General features: G+C 36.0%; 1 pseudogene; it reads right to left on the bottom strand.

Moving 5' to 3' along the window:
• The window catches only part of LOC149252824 (AAA-ATPase At4g25835-like), a 33,682-nt pseudogene extending 30,518 nt beyond the window's left edge, over nucleotides 1–3,164 (bottom strand).
• Nucleotides 3,165–15,292: the final 12,128 nt, after the last annotated feature.

Genomic DNA, 15,292 nt, shown 5'->3' with positions numbered 1-15,292 from the left:
GCAATGGAGTAGGGTCGTTGGGCAAGTCGGTTGGGTAGCCAAGACTACGCCCTACCTTGCATATATATTGAAGAGCATTAAAGCTCATTCGATCATCATACAACCATCGCTCAACATGTGAGAAGTGCATAGAACAAGGTGAGGACGCAGCAAGAAGAAGGAGGGCGCAAATTTGGGTGATGCGCCTGTTCTTGGGCGAGGCCGCACAGAGGTAGTAGTGTTTTTTGGTTTGGGTGAAGGGCGTGGGTAGAGGAGCGCCCGCCGGTTGGAGTAGGGCGTGCACGGTTGTGTGGTGCCCAGGCTATGCGACAGAGAGCCCGACGGTGAAACGTTGGTGGGCGCCCGGTTTGTGCGACGGCTTGGCACGGTTTCTTGGATGACTCGGTTGAGTGCCCGCCCGTCATGCAAGTGTGCACGGTGTGACCTTTGGTGAAGTGTTGAGATTGTGAACGAAGGTGTGTCTCGGGCAGAGGTGCCCGTGTGTGGCGACTTGGAGGTGCGCCCGAGTTGGGCAAACAGCACGATCGTGCGACAAGGTGAATGAAGGGTTGGAGAGTCGTGCGGCGATCGTGCGGAGGTGCGGACGAGCTAGGCAACCGAGTTTGCCGAAGTTGTGAAAATTGGCTAAGTGTAAATTTGGAGTTTCCCAAGATTAAACTTGTAAAGCTTTGTAACATTGAAGATTGTATAATATATTGATTCGGGCAGACTCATATTGCAGGGAGTTGCCCCTCCCTTCATATTGTTGTGCATTTCTCTTGTATAATACTGTTTATGTGAATGTTATGGATTTCACTTGTATAAAAGAACATATTAATAATTCTTGGTAATGAAAATAAGACTAAGTATGGAATATTAGGCGTAGTCTACAATCGTAAGTATTGGTGAAAAGGAAACGATTGGTAGTGCCGCACCTCGCTATAAGCAGCTAAAAGACTACCGCAGGTGTAGGGGCGTGACAGTGGGCCTGAGTGGGCCACGTAAGCGGTTTGCAGAAACCGGCAATCGGGATAAGGGTTGTCGTCCAGCTGCAGTGACGGGACCCATGGCCGTTATTGGTATAAAGCTTCCGATCACGACTCCGGCAATCGAATTCCTGGGCCTGTTTCTCCAGATGTTGTAGGTAACTCGAGACCACGTGGGCGCGGTCTCGTTTCTTGATTTTGAGCGTGAAGCTCCATCTTTCCTCGCGTAAATCGTTACCAGGCGTCTCCACATGATGCGTCCACCAGAGTGTTTGTCACGCCCCTACACCTACGGTAGTCTTCCAACCGCTTATAGCAAGGTGCGGCACCACCGAACACTTTCTTTTCACCAATACTTATGTTTGTGGACTACGCCTACTTTCACTTTAACATTACTTAGCTTGTGTTTCGCAACCAAGTAAACATACATTTATCCTTTATACCAATGAAGCCCATACTCATTCATTATCCATAGCAATTATAACAAGAACAATGACAATTGCAACAGTATAAAGGGGAGGGGAAACTCCCGTAATGTGAGTCTGCCCGAATCAATATATTATATAATCATCATTTTTACAATGTACAGACTAAGTCCTTGGGAAACCCCAAATTTACACTTAACCAAATTTACACAACTTCGGCAAACTCGGTTGCCCAGCTCGTCGGCACCTCCGCACGGTCGCCGCACGACTCACCAACCCGTCGTTCACCTCGTCGCACGTCTTCCCCGGTTCGCTCTTCGTTTGGTCGCAAACGGCCAAACCGTGTATCCCTGCCCACATGCAGTCCCGCTTGCCAACTCTTGACAAACGCCCAAATCGTGTGCACAACACGTAGTACCGCCTGCCCAACTCAACAACCTCCGGTTCCAACCTTCGTTTCACCTTCGTGTACACTTGCACGCTGGGCGGGCACTCACCCGAGTCGCCAAGACACTCACGCCAAGTCGCCACACAAACGCCTCCGCACAATACACCCGGGCACGTCTTGCCCAACGCATCGACCTCTCACCAAGAGTGCTCTCACCAAGTGCGACTCACCAAGAGGAGTGCATGAGGTATGCGCTCATCCTCCTCTTGAAACTGCGCACTAGAACTTCCCTCCAAGAGCGAAGATAGAGTGATCTGCGATGATGAGTTATGAGCTCCAATGCTCAAGCATATATACATCTTTTAGTGTGTGGGTGTGCTGCCTAGTCGACTGCCCACACACCCCTCTTGCACGCCATACTCAAGTCGGCCTTGGGCTCTCCCATAGGTCGGCCAACCCCTTGCAGAGCCCTTCAAACCATGGTATAAACCACTGTTCATCCATCGCATTATTTCCCAAGTGTCGCACGTTTCGTCGCAAGGAGCTCGCAGAAACGTCGCAGTTTCTCCACACGCCCGGTTCGTCGCACCCGCCCGTCGTGCTCGTGCACGGTCGCCCGGCGCCCAACCGCACCGCAGCTCCAAGGACCTTACAGTGTCGATCCACTGAAGGTGTCTTCCACGGTGTTGTTGCTGGCTGGCGTGAAGTACAGGCATGTCGCGTTTTTGGCCCGGGCAACGCTAACTCTCCTCGGATGGGCAACCGCATCGAGGATGCTGAGATAGAGCTGCACGTTTCTGTAGAGCTCGTTCACCTCTACGCCGCAAGAGTAGCCATTGAATTCGAGTTTGGACTGTAGAAATCCTTGAGAGAATTCCACCATCCCTGTAACAAACGACGTACCTGTGTAGGTAATGCATTATGGATTACTGTCAAAAGCCCTACAAGTGACCAGATTTGTCCTGAGATCGTCATGTCGCGTCGCATTCTTTGTTATATCAGACCCGCAAATTGTTGAAACTAACATTGGTATTTTGTAGGAGTATGAAAGTCTCTGGGCAGGAAGGATAGATGCCACTCCATGGACAACTTTTGGAAAGCCCGAGGAAGTATGGATGTGCAAGTTACGATAGAGCTCCCACTCCTCGGATGGGCAACCGCATCGAGGATGCTGAGATAGAGCTGCACGTTTCTGTAGAGCTCGTTCACCTCTACGCCGCAAGAGTAGCCATTGAATTCTGGAATCTCCAGATACGAGTTTGGACTGTAGAAATCCTTGAGAGAATTCCACCATCCCTGTAACAAACGACGTACCTGTGTAGGTAATGCATTATGGATTACTGTCAAAAGCCCTACAAGTGACCAGATTTGTCCTGAGATCGTCATGTCGCGTCGCATTCTTTGTTATATCAGACCCGCAAATTGTTGAAACTAACATTGGTATTTTGTAGGAGTATGAAAGTCTCTGGGCAGTAAGGATAGATGCCACTCCATGGACAACTTTTGGAAAACCCGTGGAAGTATGGATGTGCAGGTTACGATAGAGCTCCCACTCTCCATCAGATCATACACGTTTCTGTAAAGAGGACAATAAAAAACTATCTGAGAACTCCCAACTACCTGTCAGATTGCTGGCTTTATCAACATTCTAGTGCAGTTATACTGTGTGTGATTATGAAGAGTGCTTTTTATTTCCCCTGGAACGTGGATGGATCGATTGCACTGTAAACTTACACTACTTTGCACGCCCGGTCCCATTTTGTGTAATATATGTAATGAATTTATGACAAGTGGAAATAAGAGTAGGATTAATTGGAAATTAATTTATGTAATATATGCAATGAAGTTATCTCAATTGTCTAAAAGATTATAAATCGGTAATTGTTTCTTGAGCCTTTTACTATCAACTTTTGTGCAAAAGATAAAAAGCCTGAAGTAATCGCATCTACATGTCCAATTAAAAAGTCCGAATTAAAAAGTCCAAGACAACCGAAGATACATCCATAGTTGTTTCTTAAAAATATAAGAAATCTCGAACTAATGATATTGACATCTCCATGACAACCACATGGTACTTTTACTCTAATCCTTTTGTGAAAAAAGATAACATATCTTGAACTAATGATATTGACATGTGCATGACAACCACATGGTACTTCCATAGTTGTTTGTTGGGCCTTTTACTATTCTTTTTCTGTGCAAAAGATAAAAGTCTTAGAGCTAATGTTATAGACATGCCCAACTAAAAAGTCCAAGACAACCACCGATATATTATGGAAGTAAAAAGTCCAACATATCCACCGATGTCATGTCTAGGAAATGTTAAGCATTACCGATGTCATGTCTAGGAAAGGTTAAGCATTAATTAAAATGTTCCAATCTTCAAGGTATTTTCCATTAATTTGCACTATAATAGTGTCAATTTTGCAATGTGATCTAAGGATTCTATGTATGGCTTAAAGTTTTCATTAATTTTTATTGGATGGGAAAATGCATGTGTTATTAGGAATTTATTAGGAAGATGTGTATGGAATAATCTATAAATTTTAATATCTCTATAAATATTTATAGAAATAGTGTGAACTTATTATAGATTTGTTTTTTTAATTTCAAAAATATTTATTTATATATATATATATATATATATATATATATAATTTCTATTTATCTATTCATATATTTGAACTAAAAAATTATTATTTATAGGTGTAATAAACTTTATTTTCTAGTTTTCTTTCCTTTTTATTTTAATTCTTTATTCTTAATTTTTAGTTTTATGGATTTTTTTCATTATTATTTTTTGTTTTAATTTTAATTTTTAATTTTATATTTATTTTCTAATGTTTCTTAAATATAATATTTTATTTTTCTGTGAGTTGGGATTTAGCCATTACATCTCTACTATATTTATTTGTTCTTTGGATTGAGCTATCTATTTTTGTCTTACTATATTTATTTGTTCCTTGGATCTAGCTATCCATCTTTGTCCTAATGATGAACTATAGTAAGTGGTTCACCTTAAAACTTTCATGTGATTTATCCTGAAGATTGAAATTATAAAAGTAATGCATATATTTCTTATTTTGTTTTAAAATATAATTTTGAATAATTTAATTATTTTTTCCTAGTTTATGGCCATTATCTAAAAACTATTCAAAATAGAAAGTTTGAATTAGAAGTTATGACCCTGAGATTCTTGAAAGGAGCTAGTGTCTTATGTGAGTTGGATGTGTCCATTTTTTGATATCTTTTTATTCAACTAAGCAACAGTTTAGGATGAGCATATCGATCAAGAAATGTTAGAGACTAACATCATTCAACGTAGTCAAAGTGATTTCTTTTCACTAATGATGATGGTTATAGAAAAGGAGGGTTCATGGTGTATCCTTCGAGATTACATACAACTTAACAAAATGGAAATCAAAGCTATGTTTCATATTCCTACCATTTATGAATTATTAGATGAATTGCATGGAGTAATATTCTTTACCAAGTTAGGTCTCTATTCTAGTTATCATCAAATCAGAATGGTACAGTAAGCCATCCTGATATCTTTTAGAAGACATGAAGGTCATTATGAGATTTTTGGTTATGCCATTTGGAATTACAAATGAAGCTTTAACATTTTAGAGCTTGATGAATTTCATTTTCAAGCCCTTTCTTTGAAATTTGTGCTAGTGTTTCTTGATGACACGTTAATCTACTACAAATATTGGGAAGAACATGTACACCATGTTTATAGTGTCTTAACATTATTGGAAGAGAACCAACTATATGCAAATCCTTCGAAGTGTGTCGTTGGGTTCAGGAAGATGGATATTTTGGTTATATTGTATTCCATGAAGGTGTCAAAATGGATCTTAACAAAATCAAATCTATAAGGGAATGGAAAATCCCAAATACCTTAAAGAAACTCTAAGAATTCTTGGGATTGACAAGATGTTACTACAAGTTTGTGAAGAATTATGGTCAAGTAGTAGCACATTTAACAAAATTATTTTAGAATGAAGCATTTTTTTGGACTAAAGAAGAAACCAAATCTTTTAAAAAACTTAAAGAGACATGTGTACAACTCTTGTCCTATTTACACTCGACTTCAAAAAAAAATTCATTGTGGAGTGTGATGCAAGAGGACATGACATTGGTGCAAGAAGGAAAATCGCTTTCCTTTGAAAAAAAAAAAAAACATAGTCAAATCCAACTATGATAAAGATATGTTGGTCATACTAGGCATAGTTAAGAAAATATGTCCATAATTTATAAGAAGATGTTTCAAAGTAATAATAAATCATGATAGTTTTAAGTACTTATTGGAACAAAGACTACCTTAAGAGGAGCAATAAAAATGTGTTACAAATTTGTTGGGTTGTGACTTTGAAATTATCTATAGAAAGGGAAAACAAATATTGTGGCAAGTGCATTCACAAGGAAAGAGCATTATTTCCATTTCACAATCTCACCCGGAGGAATAATCAAGGATAGAATTGAAACAAGATGAGTTGATATGCAATATCATTAAAAAAAGTAGTAGGACCTCAACATAGTAGAAAAAATTATGTGGAAGAATTATTTGTTGCAATATTAAGGTCATTGATACTGATGTAAGAATTCTCAAGTCAAAAACAAGTCCTTTTGGAATTACACACTGCTTCTGTAGGAGGAAATTTAGGGTTCTTGAAGACATACCATAGGATCAAGAAATATTTTTTTGGAGAAGGTCATAAACAAATGTGCAAAATTTTATGGTTGAATGTGTGGTATGCCAACTAAATAAGAGAGAGAAAATCAAGACCTTGAGGCTTCTATAACTATTAGTCGTACCAAGCTGGCACCGGGAAGAAGTTTCAATGGATTTTATTACAATTTTAGTTGAATCTGAAGGAAATAATGTCAATATGGTAGTGGTATATCGAATAGAAAAAGTATGCCCATTTTTCTGTCCTCCTAATCATTTTAAAGAAAGCACAATAGTAGAACTATTCATGAAAATTTCCAAAATATAAATGGAATCTCGAAGATTATTATAAGTGACATATCCAATTTTCACTACAAAATTTTAGACCTAATTATTTTCCTATTTAGGTACTCAATTGGCTCACAACTCATCTTACCATCCTCAATTTAATGGGAAATTTGAGATTGTGAATAATTATTTAGAAGGATATCTATGTTGTTTTTTATTTGATAAACATACACAATGGGTGAAGTGATTGTCAATAGTAGATGATGGTACAACACATCCTTCTATATTTCATAAAAAATGTTATCATTTATGACACTTTATGGATATCATCCTTTATCTATCACAACATGCTCGAAAGGGACTATAAAGGCTCAAGTAGTAGGAGAACACATACACAACACTAACAAGAGTACAGGATGAAACAATAAGAATATCATCATCACAGTGATGGGGAATTTGAAGTGGGGGAGTGGGTATTTGTGAGACTACAACCATATAAATAGTTTTTCCTCAAACAAAAAAAGAAGGCAAATAAATTCTCACCGAGCTATTATGTCTCTTATAAGTTGTTGCAAACAATTGGACATGTGGTTAACAAATTGGATCTGCCTCCATCTTCATGTGTACACTTGAGAATCAGGATAATACTGAGATGGGGGGATGAAGCAATATTATATAATTTCTAACAATTATTTAACCATTCAAATATATTCAGTCACATGATGATGTAACATTCAACATACATAGTTTCATGATCGATGGTTGATGGCCCCAATGAATCACATGTCATAGTTATGTGGAGGTGAGGTTTTGCCCTTGTTCATTTAGTGCTGACCCCATGCACACATACTCATAAGTGTTTAAAGTCCTGTTGCTGACAAGTATCAATGAAATATACAAGTATAACAAAATAATCAAATAGTTTTGTTTATCAAAAGGGAAGGGTGACCAACCCATGACGTTTACCTGAAATTTACAATTGAAGGAGATGAGGCTATAACCTAAAATTTTTTTATTACCTATAAGAAAAGGGATGACCCAAACCACCCTTTTCTTAGCTTATGGCCCAAGGTCTGAAGCCTTGGAATGTCAATTTTAGGAAATTAACTAGTATGAGGAACAAGTTGAGAAATTATTTTTATTCATGGGCCTTAACAGTCAATTGAATGAACCTAAACACACAATTTATCCCTTCCATTGTGAACATAATAATGGATAGCATAGTTCTAGCATGCCTTAGAATTTATGGACATACAAAATATCATTCTAGTCATCAGTACAATAGTGAACTTATCATCTCAGACATTCATTTACACTCATCAACACACAAGATCTCCCACTAGTCATAACATAATGAGGAACATCATAGTTCATGAGTTAATATGCAGGGGTAATTTACACTTATCTATGTGTTTAAATATGGTTAGAAATTGAAAGAGAGACTTAAACTCTCCACCCAACCATTGGCCAACTACACTACAACCATGCTTGTAGCTTACCAGTCTTGACTCAGGTCTATAAAACTGAGGGAATTCTTGCTCATCGAGAACTTCACACCAATGGGTGAAATAGACACTCAAAGATGAAGTTAATTTTCCATGTGGTTTATCAACTATCTTATGAATGTATGCACCACAGTAACTCTCTATCCTAAGTCCATTTACAGGGATTCAACCATGGTCTAGATGGGGTATTTTTTAGTCCAAGAGATTGAATCCACTGTCCAAGTGGTTTATGAGTTGTATTTTCATAACAAGGACCACAATTTTATGCTCTCTAATATCCAGGTGGTTAACATCGCTCTAGAAAGAACCAAAGTGACTTACATTCCCTTGTCCAAGTGTATATCAGCTATACAGAAAACACCATAGTGATTCAATCATCCACTAAACCTCCAACTCTCCTCACATGTATAGACACAATTTAGTGGCCTCAAACAAAAAACATCAGGATTAACAATGAAAATTTACAACGCTCAAGACGAAGTGATTATCTCCACATCTACCCTGCCTTCATTTTGCTATGCTCCATTACTCCATGCTATTTGCACTAGTCTTGGGAACTCCAAGGAATAACTACTAACTAAAAAAGAAGGGGTAGAAGGGAAATTTGATGAAGGAGAATAACTCCCACACCTCTCTGTTGTGTGTAAATATATTCTCCTTGATGGCCCTTCATTTTAGGAAAGGCACAACCTTTCTTGGCTTCTCAATCTAATGTTGACTCTTCTTTGTTCTCCTCCCACATTCTATGCCTGTATTCCCCATTCTCTTTGGTACTTTGTTTATTCTCATACCTATTTTCGAGTGATGATAGACCAATTATGTTAGAACTGAAATCAGTAATAAATTCCAATAAAGTTTCATGGGTTTGAAGCAAGCTAGATCCATCTTCCCTCGGTACTATGTATCTACGTCATCCTCTCCTCGAAAAACCACTTAAATTTATATTTAATTCTTCAGTTTACTATCCAGCTGCTTCATCCAACCATGAACCGTATGCTAGTAGTACATGGTTACGTCTGCAAAATACAAGGGTAACAAAAATGGTTGTTACATTACATTTCGAAGAAGCAAGCAATCATAATGAAGTAGGATGCCACAAAAAAATATTTGCAACCTTTGGGATTGGTGTCTCTTGTAGGTTGGTTCCTACAAATCATGCGACATTGGGGATGGGTGTCTCCTATAGGTTGACACCTATAAAATAGAAAATGGGATTGGTGTATCCTATAGGTTGGTTCCTACAAAGGATTAGATGGAATTGGGTTGGTTCCTACAAAAGAACAAAGGGTATTCGTGACACCTATAGGTTGGTGCCTACAAAACAACAAAGGGAATTTGTGTCTCTAGTAAATTTGTGCCTACAAAGTAGTATAGGGGATCGATGTCTCAAATAGTTTGGTGCCTAGAAAATGATGTAATAGTAGGGTGATGCCTACAAGATCATTGATATAAAGAAGTTTTGTATTTTTCACCCATAATGATTTCCATATTTATCTTATGTTAAGTTTTTTGTTATGAGATTGAATTTTTATGATGTTTGACTAGATTCAAATAATTAAAATTTGTAATTATACTGATTTACTCCCCCTCTCAATATAATTATGAATCCAACGCCCTCTACATATCCATGCTATTTAGGAAAAATGCTTTTTTCTAGGATTGGTTTAAGATTGTTGGCAATGACTTTGGAAATGTTTTTGTAAATAACATTACACAACACTATGGGTATAAATTTGTTGGAAAATTTAGGATTAGTTTATTTAGGAAAAAAAGTGATGATTGGAGAATCAAAATCATGTAGTAGGATACCTAAGAGGATTACGTCTTTAATATATTTCCAAACATCCTATTCAGTAATGGATCGATGAGATTGAAATAATTCCATATTGAAGCCATCAGATCTTGATGATTTATTGATACCCATAGAGTGCCCCATAGTTGTTTCCTATTCAAAATAAATATGATGGAAGTTACTTTAATTGCTAAAGAGAGATTAAGAGGGATTACGCAAAGATACATTCAATCGTTGCACATTTGTTCATTATTGGTTCAATTATGATATGACTAAAATGTTCCTTTAGTCCATATATTATCATGGATTTGTGAAAAACATTTGATTTTCTATCCCCTTCTTTGAGCCACTAGATATTATATTTTTGCTTCCACAATAGTTTTTCCTTGTACAATTATGTGTGATTTCCTATATTTGGTGCACTGTTTCAACTTTCTATTCCATTTTTCATCCATTCATAATGATTCTAGCTTAAAGGGCCTTTATATCATCCTCAAGTGCTTGTTTCTCAAAAAAGATGTTACCACAGACCTCTCTTTTCCATTTTTTTTTCTTGGCTTCTTTTAGCTTCTATTGAAGTCATTACATGATGGAGTGTTAGCTATGACCTACATATGTCCACTAGATCATCATGCTAAAAAATAAGTATGTGTGGCCCACCAAAAATATTTTAAATCTAAAGGTTACGGCTTTGATGAATGAGAGCAATTCTAGGAGAGTTTGATGGGCCAATGGTACAAGTGTGTATAAGATAGGATATCATATTCTAATAACATCAATCCTTGAAAAAAATCTTCAAATAATAAGAATTGATCAAGTCTTATATCTATTTGATTATATCCTCCTTGCTTCTTTTTCTAGGTGTAGCATACATTGCCACTTTGAATATATAATAGTTGAAGCTCTATTATGGAGTTTTTGAAGGATAAAATAACAATGTTTAGTCTTCTTAACATTTTTTTATTTAATTGAATGGAAGTGAACATATTAAGGTCACCTCAAATTAAGTAATGTGATTTAAGGGAAGTTCCCCAACTTCCTTAAGGGATTCGAGAAAGTGTACCTTGAAAGTAGGATTGATGGGTACATAAACATTAGTGATAGATCCTTTAATTAGAGAATTCTTGATCCTAAAATTATCCAAGATGAAGTTGGACTCAACGATGTTTTCCATTTTGATTAAGTTAGGATTGCAAAGAACTGCTAATTCATTGCGGAATCCTATATATGGTATTACTATTACTTTACATGCATTCCAATATTTATTCACAAGACAAAAGATTGATTACTTGTCACACTTTGTTGCTTGTAAAATTACCATTTTGTGTTTTTCCTAATTGATTATTTTCTTTAACATGTCATGTTTTCTAGCTGCATTGAGACCACTTATATTCATTTACAGAACAATTATTTGTAACTTAGCATGAGTCAGAAGGTACTTATATTTCACGTTGATGGCCTATCCTGATTCTACTAAGAGTGTTCTAACTTTATTTAGCTTCTATTTTGTATATTTTCATATTCCTTTTTACTCCTTTTCATTTATCTTACTCTGAGGATTTGAGAGAGGTTCTAACACTTAGTCCTTCAACTTGGTTGGGGTTTGAGGGTGACTTATTGTTTTATACTTCTTCCTAGATAGCTCTTTTTTTGGCTACTAGAATTATGGAAATTATAGATCTTCCAACTAAGATTCTCCATGCTCCAATAAGAGGGTTGGGATGTCAATATACATCATTTAAGTCTCAATTTCTGTTTGATGTTATTCTTCCTTAGACTTTCAAAGTTCATCTTCATTCATCTCTAGTCTTTTTCTAAGATATTGGATTAGCAGTGGAGACCATTAGGTTAGATTTTTCCCTTTTAGAATTGTTTGGGATTTGGTTTGGTGACAAACAAGGGTTCACCTATTTTGAAGGGGTCCTCCTCTTCATTGGTCTATAGTACAAATCTATTTTTACCACGGGGTTCCTAATTTGGGGATCTTAGTATAAGGGTTTTCTTAGTGGACTTCATTTTATTCATAACCTTGATGCAACTTTCTTGACCTACACCGTCCCTCCCCACCTCAGTGTTCTCATGTTATTAAGTTGGAAATATCATAACAAATGGTTATGTTCATTGCATTTTCTGCACTAAAATGGAATGTACTAATAGTCCAAGGTTTGGATCCATTCTATATCTTGGTCACATACGTTGAGAGATTCAGGGCATGCTTTAGTCACATTCATATGCACATAAATATGATAATATGAGGTGTTGTAATCCATTCTAGTTAGTTATGAAACTTTAAAAAATGAACTTAGGGTGTTTTTGACACCTTTAAGAGTTTCTCGTTCCTAGAATTCCTAAGGGAGTACATTTTGATACAAAGAAAGACTTCAATGAATGTTTCTTTCTTAGTACTAAAATCATCTTTTCCAGTAATTCAAATTTGACCAGGTGAATTTAAAAAATAGGGCCGTTATTAAAAAATATGCTCTTTGTAATCCATATAGGTGAAGATTGAGGCAAAGAAACCCTTGGAGCCTAGTTTGAGATCATTCTATCCTTTCATTTTCCATATAGTATTGACCTATCACATGAGGGATTTTTAAGAGAACGAAATCAGCATGATCTTTTCAACAAATATGTGGTCCTTGATTTACTGGATGTAGCTACCCATATTCAGAGATGTGCCCTCATCCTTAAGGCTCTCTTTCACTTTGGCCAAGCAACCACTATGTAATTTTATGACTATCTTCCTCTCATCAAATTCATCTATGGTGGTATCCAATCCATGCATTGGCTCCTCCTCTAGACCACACTTTCCATTCAAAAGTTGCTTGAGAACAAATTACGTCATCATACCACATCCATGACACTTAATGTGTTGTATAGGAACTAGTGAGACATTGTCGTGCTTCAAAGAAGATAATAATGTAAAAAACCACAAAATCTCAAAGCAATACAAACCAATAAAAATGTGACATAATACCTAAACCTAAAATGGTTATAAAACACATCATCTTTTTTCAAAATAAAAACTATGTTTACATCTTATTAATTATAAATTTAATATTAAAACACTAATATAACATTTAAATTACAAATTATAATATTTATTTCTTTTAGTAAAAATATTTCAATCAAATTTTGTAAGTTTTATAAAAATATAAATAATTCATATTTAAAAAATTAACCTATTTTTTCTTCTAATTTTTATACACAATGCAAAGATCTTACATTTTAAAAATAATGATTATAGTTAATTTTAAAACCAATAAACAATTAATTTACATTACTCTATTACTCTTTAATGTATAAACAAATAGAAATCTTCATAAATGTCGTTCATTTACATTATGAAAACATCAATAATTATGAAAATTTATTTTCATATAATTATAAAATACCCGATACCAATTATTTACTTATTCATTGACTGATATAAATTTGACTCCATTGACGTTCCACACATATTGATAACATTGACAGTCCAATATGTTCCATGCTGACCTTGGTTACGTCTCAGATGTAACTATCATGTTTACATCTCAGGTGTAACCATCAAAATATAAGTAGTAAGACTAGCATTTGCACCTAGTGTTGCAAAGGAAACGCCGTAAGGCATAGTGTGTGGAAGAATATTGAAACGTGAATAGGCTTTTGCGGGCTTTTTTGGAAGCAAGGGTCGATGAATTCGAGCTTTAATTTGAGGGAGCGATGCCTAAAACTGTTGAAATGGAATGCAAGCAGCCATAAATATGCATTGAACCTGTTTAGAGACCTTTGTTTGTAGTTGGCAAAAATTGTGGAGTTAAAGGTGAAGATAAATGAATGAATCCATGCGAACAACAACCGGGCAACCATATTGATTTGGAAAGGGCTATTTAAGAAATCATTATTCAAAAGGGAAATTAAATTAATATGCGAACAACAACTGGGCAACCATATTGATTTGGAAAGGGCTATTTAAGAAACCATTACTCAAATTGAAAATTAAATTAATATGAAGATATATTGAAAACATGTATTATAATCATTAAAGTCAATTGATTTTGTAAACAAAATATGTTAAAACCCATTGAAAATGAAATGGTTGTGAGGACATAAACTATCAAAATGGCATTGATCTCGAAACATCCCTTTTTAAGTTTGAAACGGGAAACACAAATAGTTGTGAGGACATGAACTATCAAAATGGTATTTGATGTTGAAACATCCTTTTTTAAGTGTGAAATGGAAAATACAAATAGTGTATTGTAACATCCTTTTTAAAGTTTGAAATGGAAAATACAAATAGTGTGTTGTAACATCCTTTTTAAAGATTGAAATGGAAAACACAAATAGTTGTGAGGAAACAAACAATGAAAGCGGTATTTGATCTTGAAACATCCTTTTTCAAGTTTGAAATGGAAAATACAAACAGTGAATTGTAACAAAAGACGTTCGAGAAGGAATATAATAGTCTAAAGAACATTGTGCTTGTCATTCCATATTTGAAGTTGTACGAAAACATGGTGGAGGCAGCGAAGGCCTGAAGACGCAGCAATGGACCTGCAAAATTTATATTTTGTTAGAATTAGTAATATGTAAATCAGTTGCAGAAATTTATTAGTAATAGTCTGCAGGTGAGTTGTGTTAAAATGAATCTGGAATGAATGGTAATGAAGTTACCTTTGCTATGGGGATCCATATATTGTTAGTGGAAGATGCATGGTGAATAACGGCATATTGAACACCATTGGAGGTCAATGCACAGTTGGAGATGCAGTTTTTTTGCTTGCCAATCTACATGTAGTTGTGCAGGTATGTTATTTCTGAGCCCATGTGGCCTGCTGCAAAAGAAAGAAAAGGTTAGAATGAGATGTACAGATAATATAAAGACATTCTAATATTTGCTTATTTACTAATATTGATTAAAGTTTGTTGTTGTTGAAAGATATGAAAAGTATGTTATGAAATAGAATGAGGTAAATAAATGGAGGAAACCTTTTGGTGATGTCAAAGTACGGGTTGGAGCAGATTATCTGGAGGCGGAATTGAACGGAGAATTTCTTCTGCGTGTTTTCTGCGAGCAATGTTTTTGTTGTCCTTCATTTTACTGTAACGATCGAAACTGAATGCGGGGTTAATCCGGAGATCTTGTAGAGAAGGCACTCTTGAAATAGCTGTGAATGTGAGACCTTGACGTTCTGTTTTTCCAATGTCAATTGTTGCTTTTGGAAGTGTCATACCTTGAGATTTATGTATGGTTAAAGCCCAAGCCATC

This window comes from Pinus tabuliformis, chromosome 7, assembly GCF_031772625.1.
Source record: "Pinus tabuliformis cultivar Carrire ecotype Pingquan chromosome 7, CPIR1, whole genome shotgun sequence".
In the NCBI taxonomy this organism is placed as follows: Eukaryota; Viridiplantae; Streptophyta; class Pinopsida; order Pinales; family Pinaceae; genus Pinus; species Pinus tabuliformis.
This window is presented reverse-complemented; position numbering and strand designations above follow the sequence as displayed.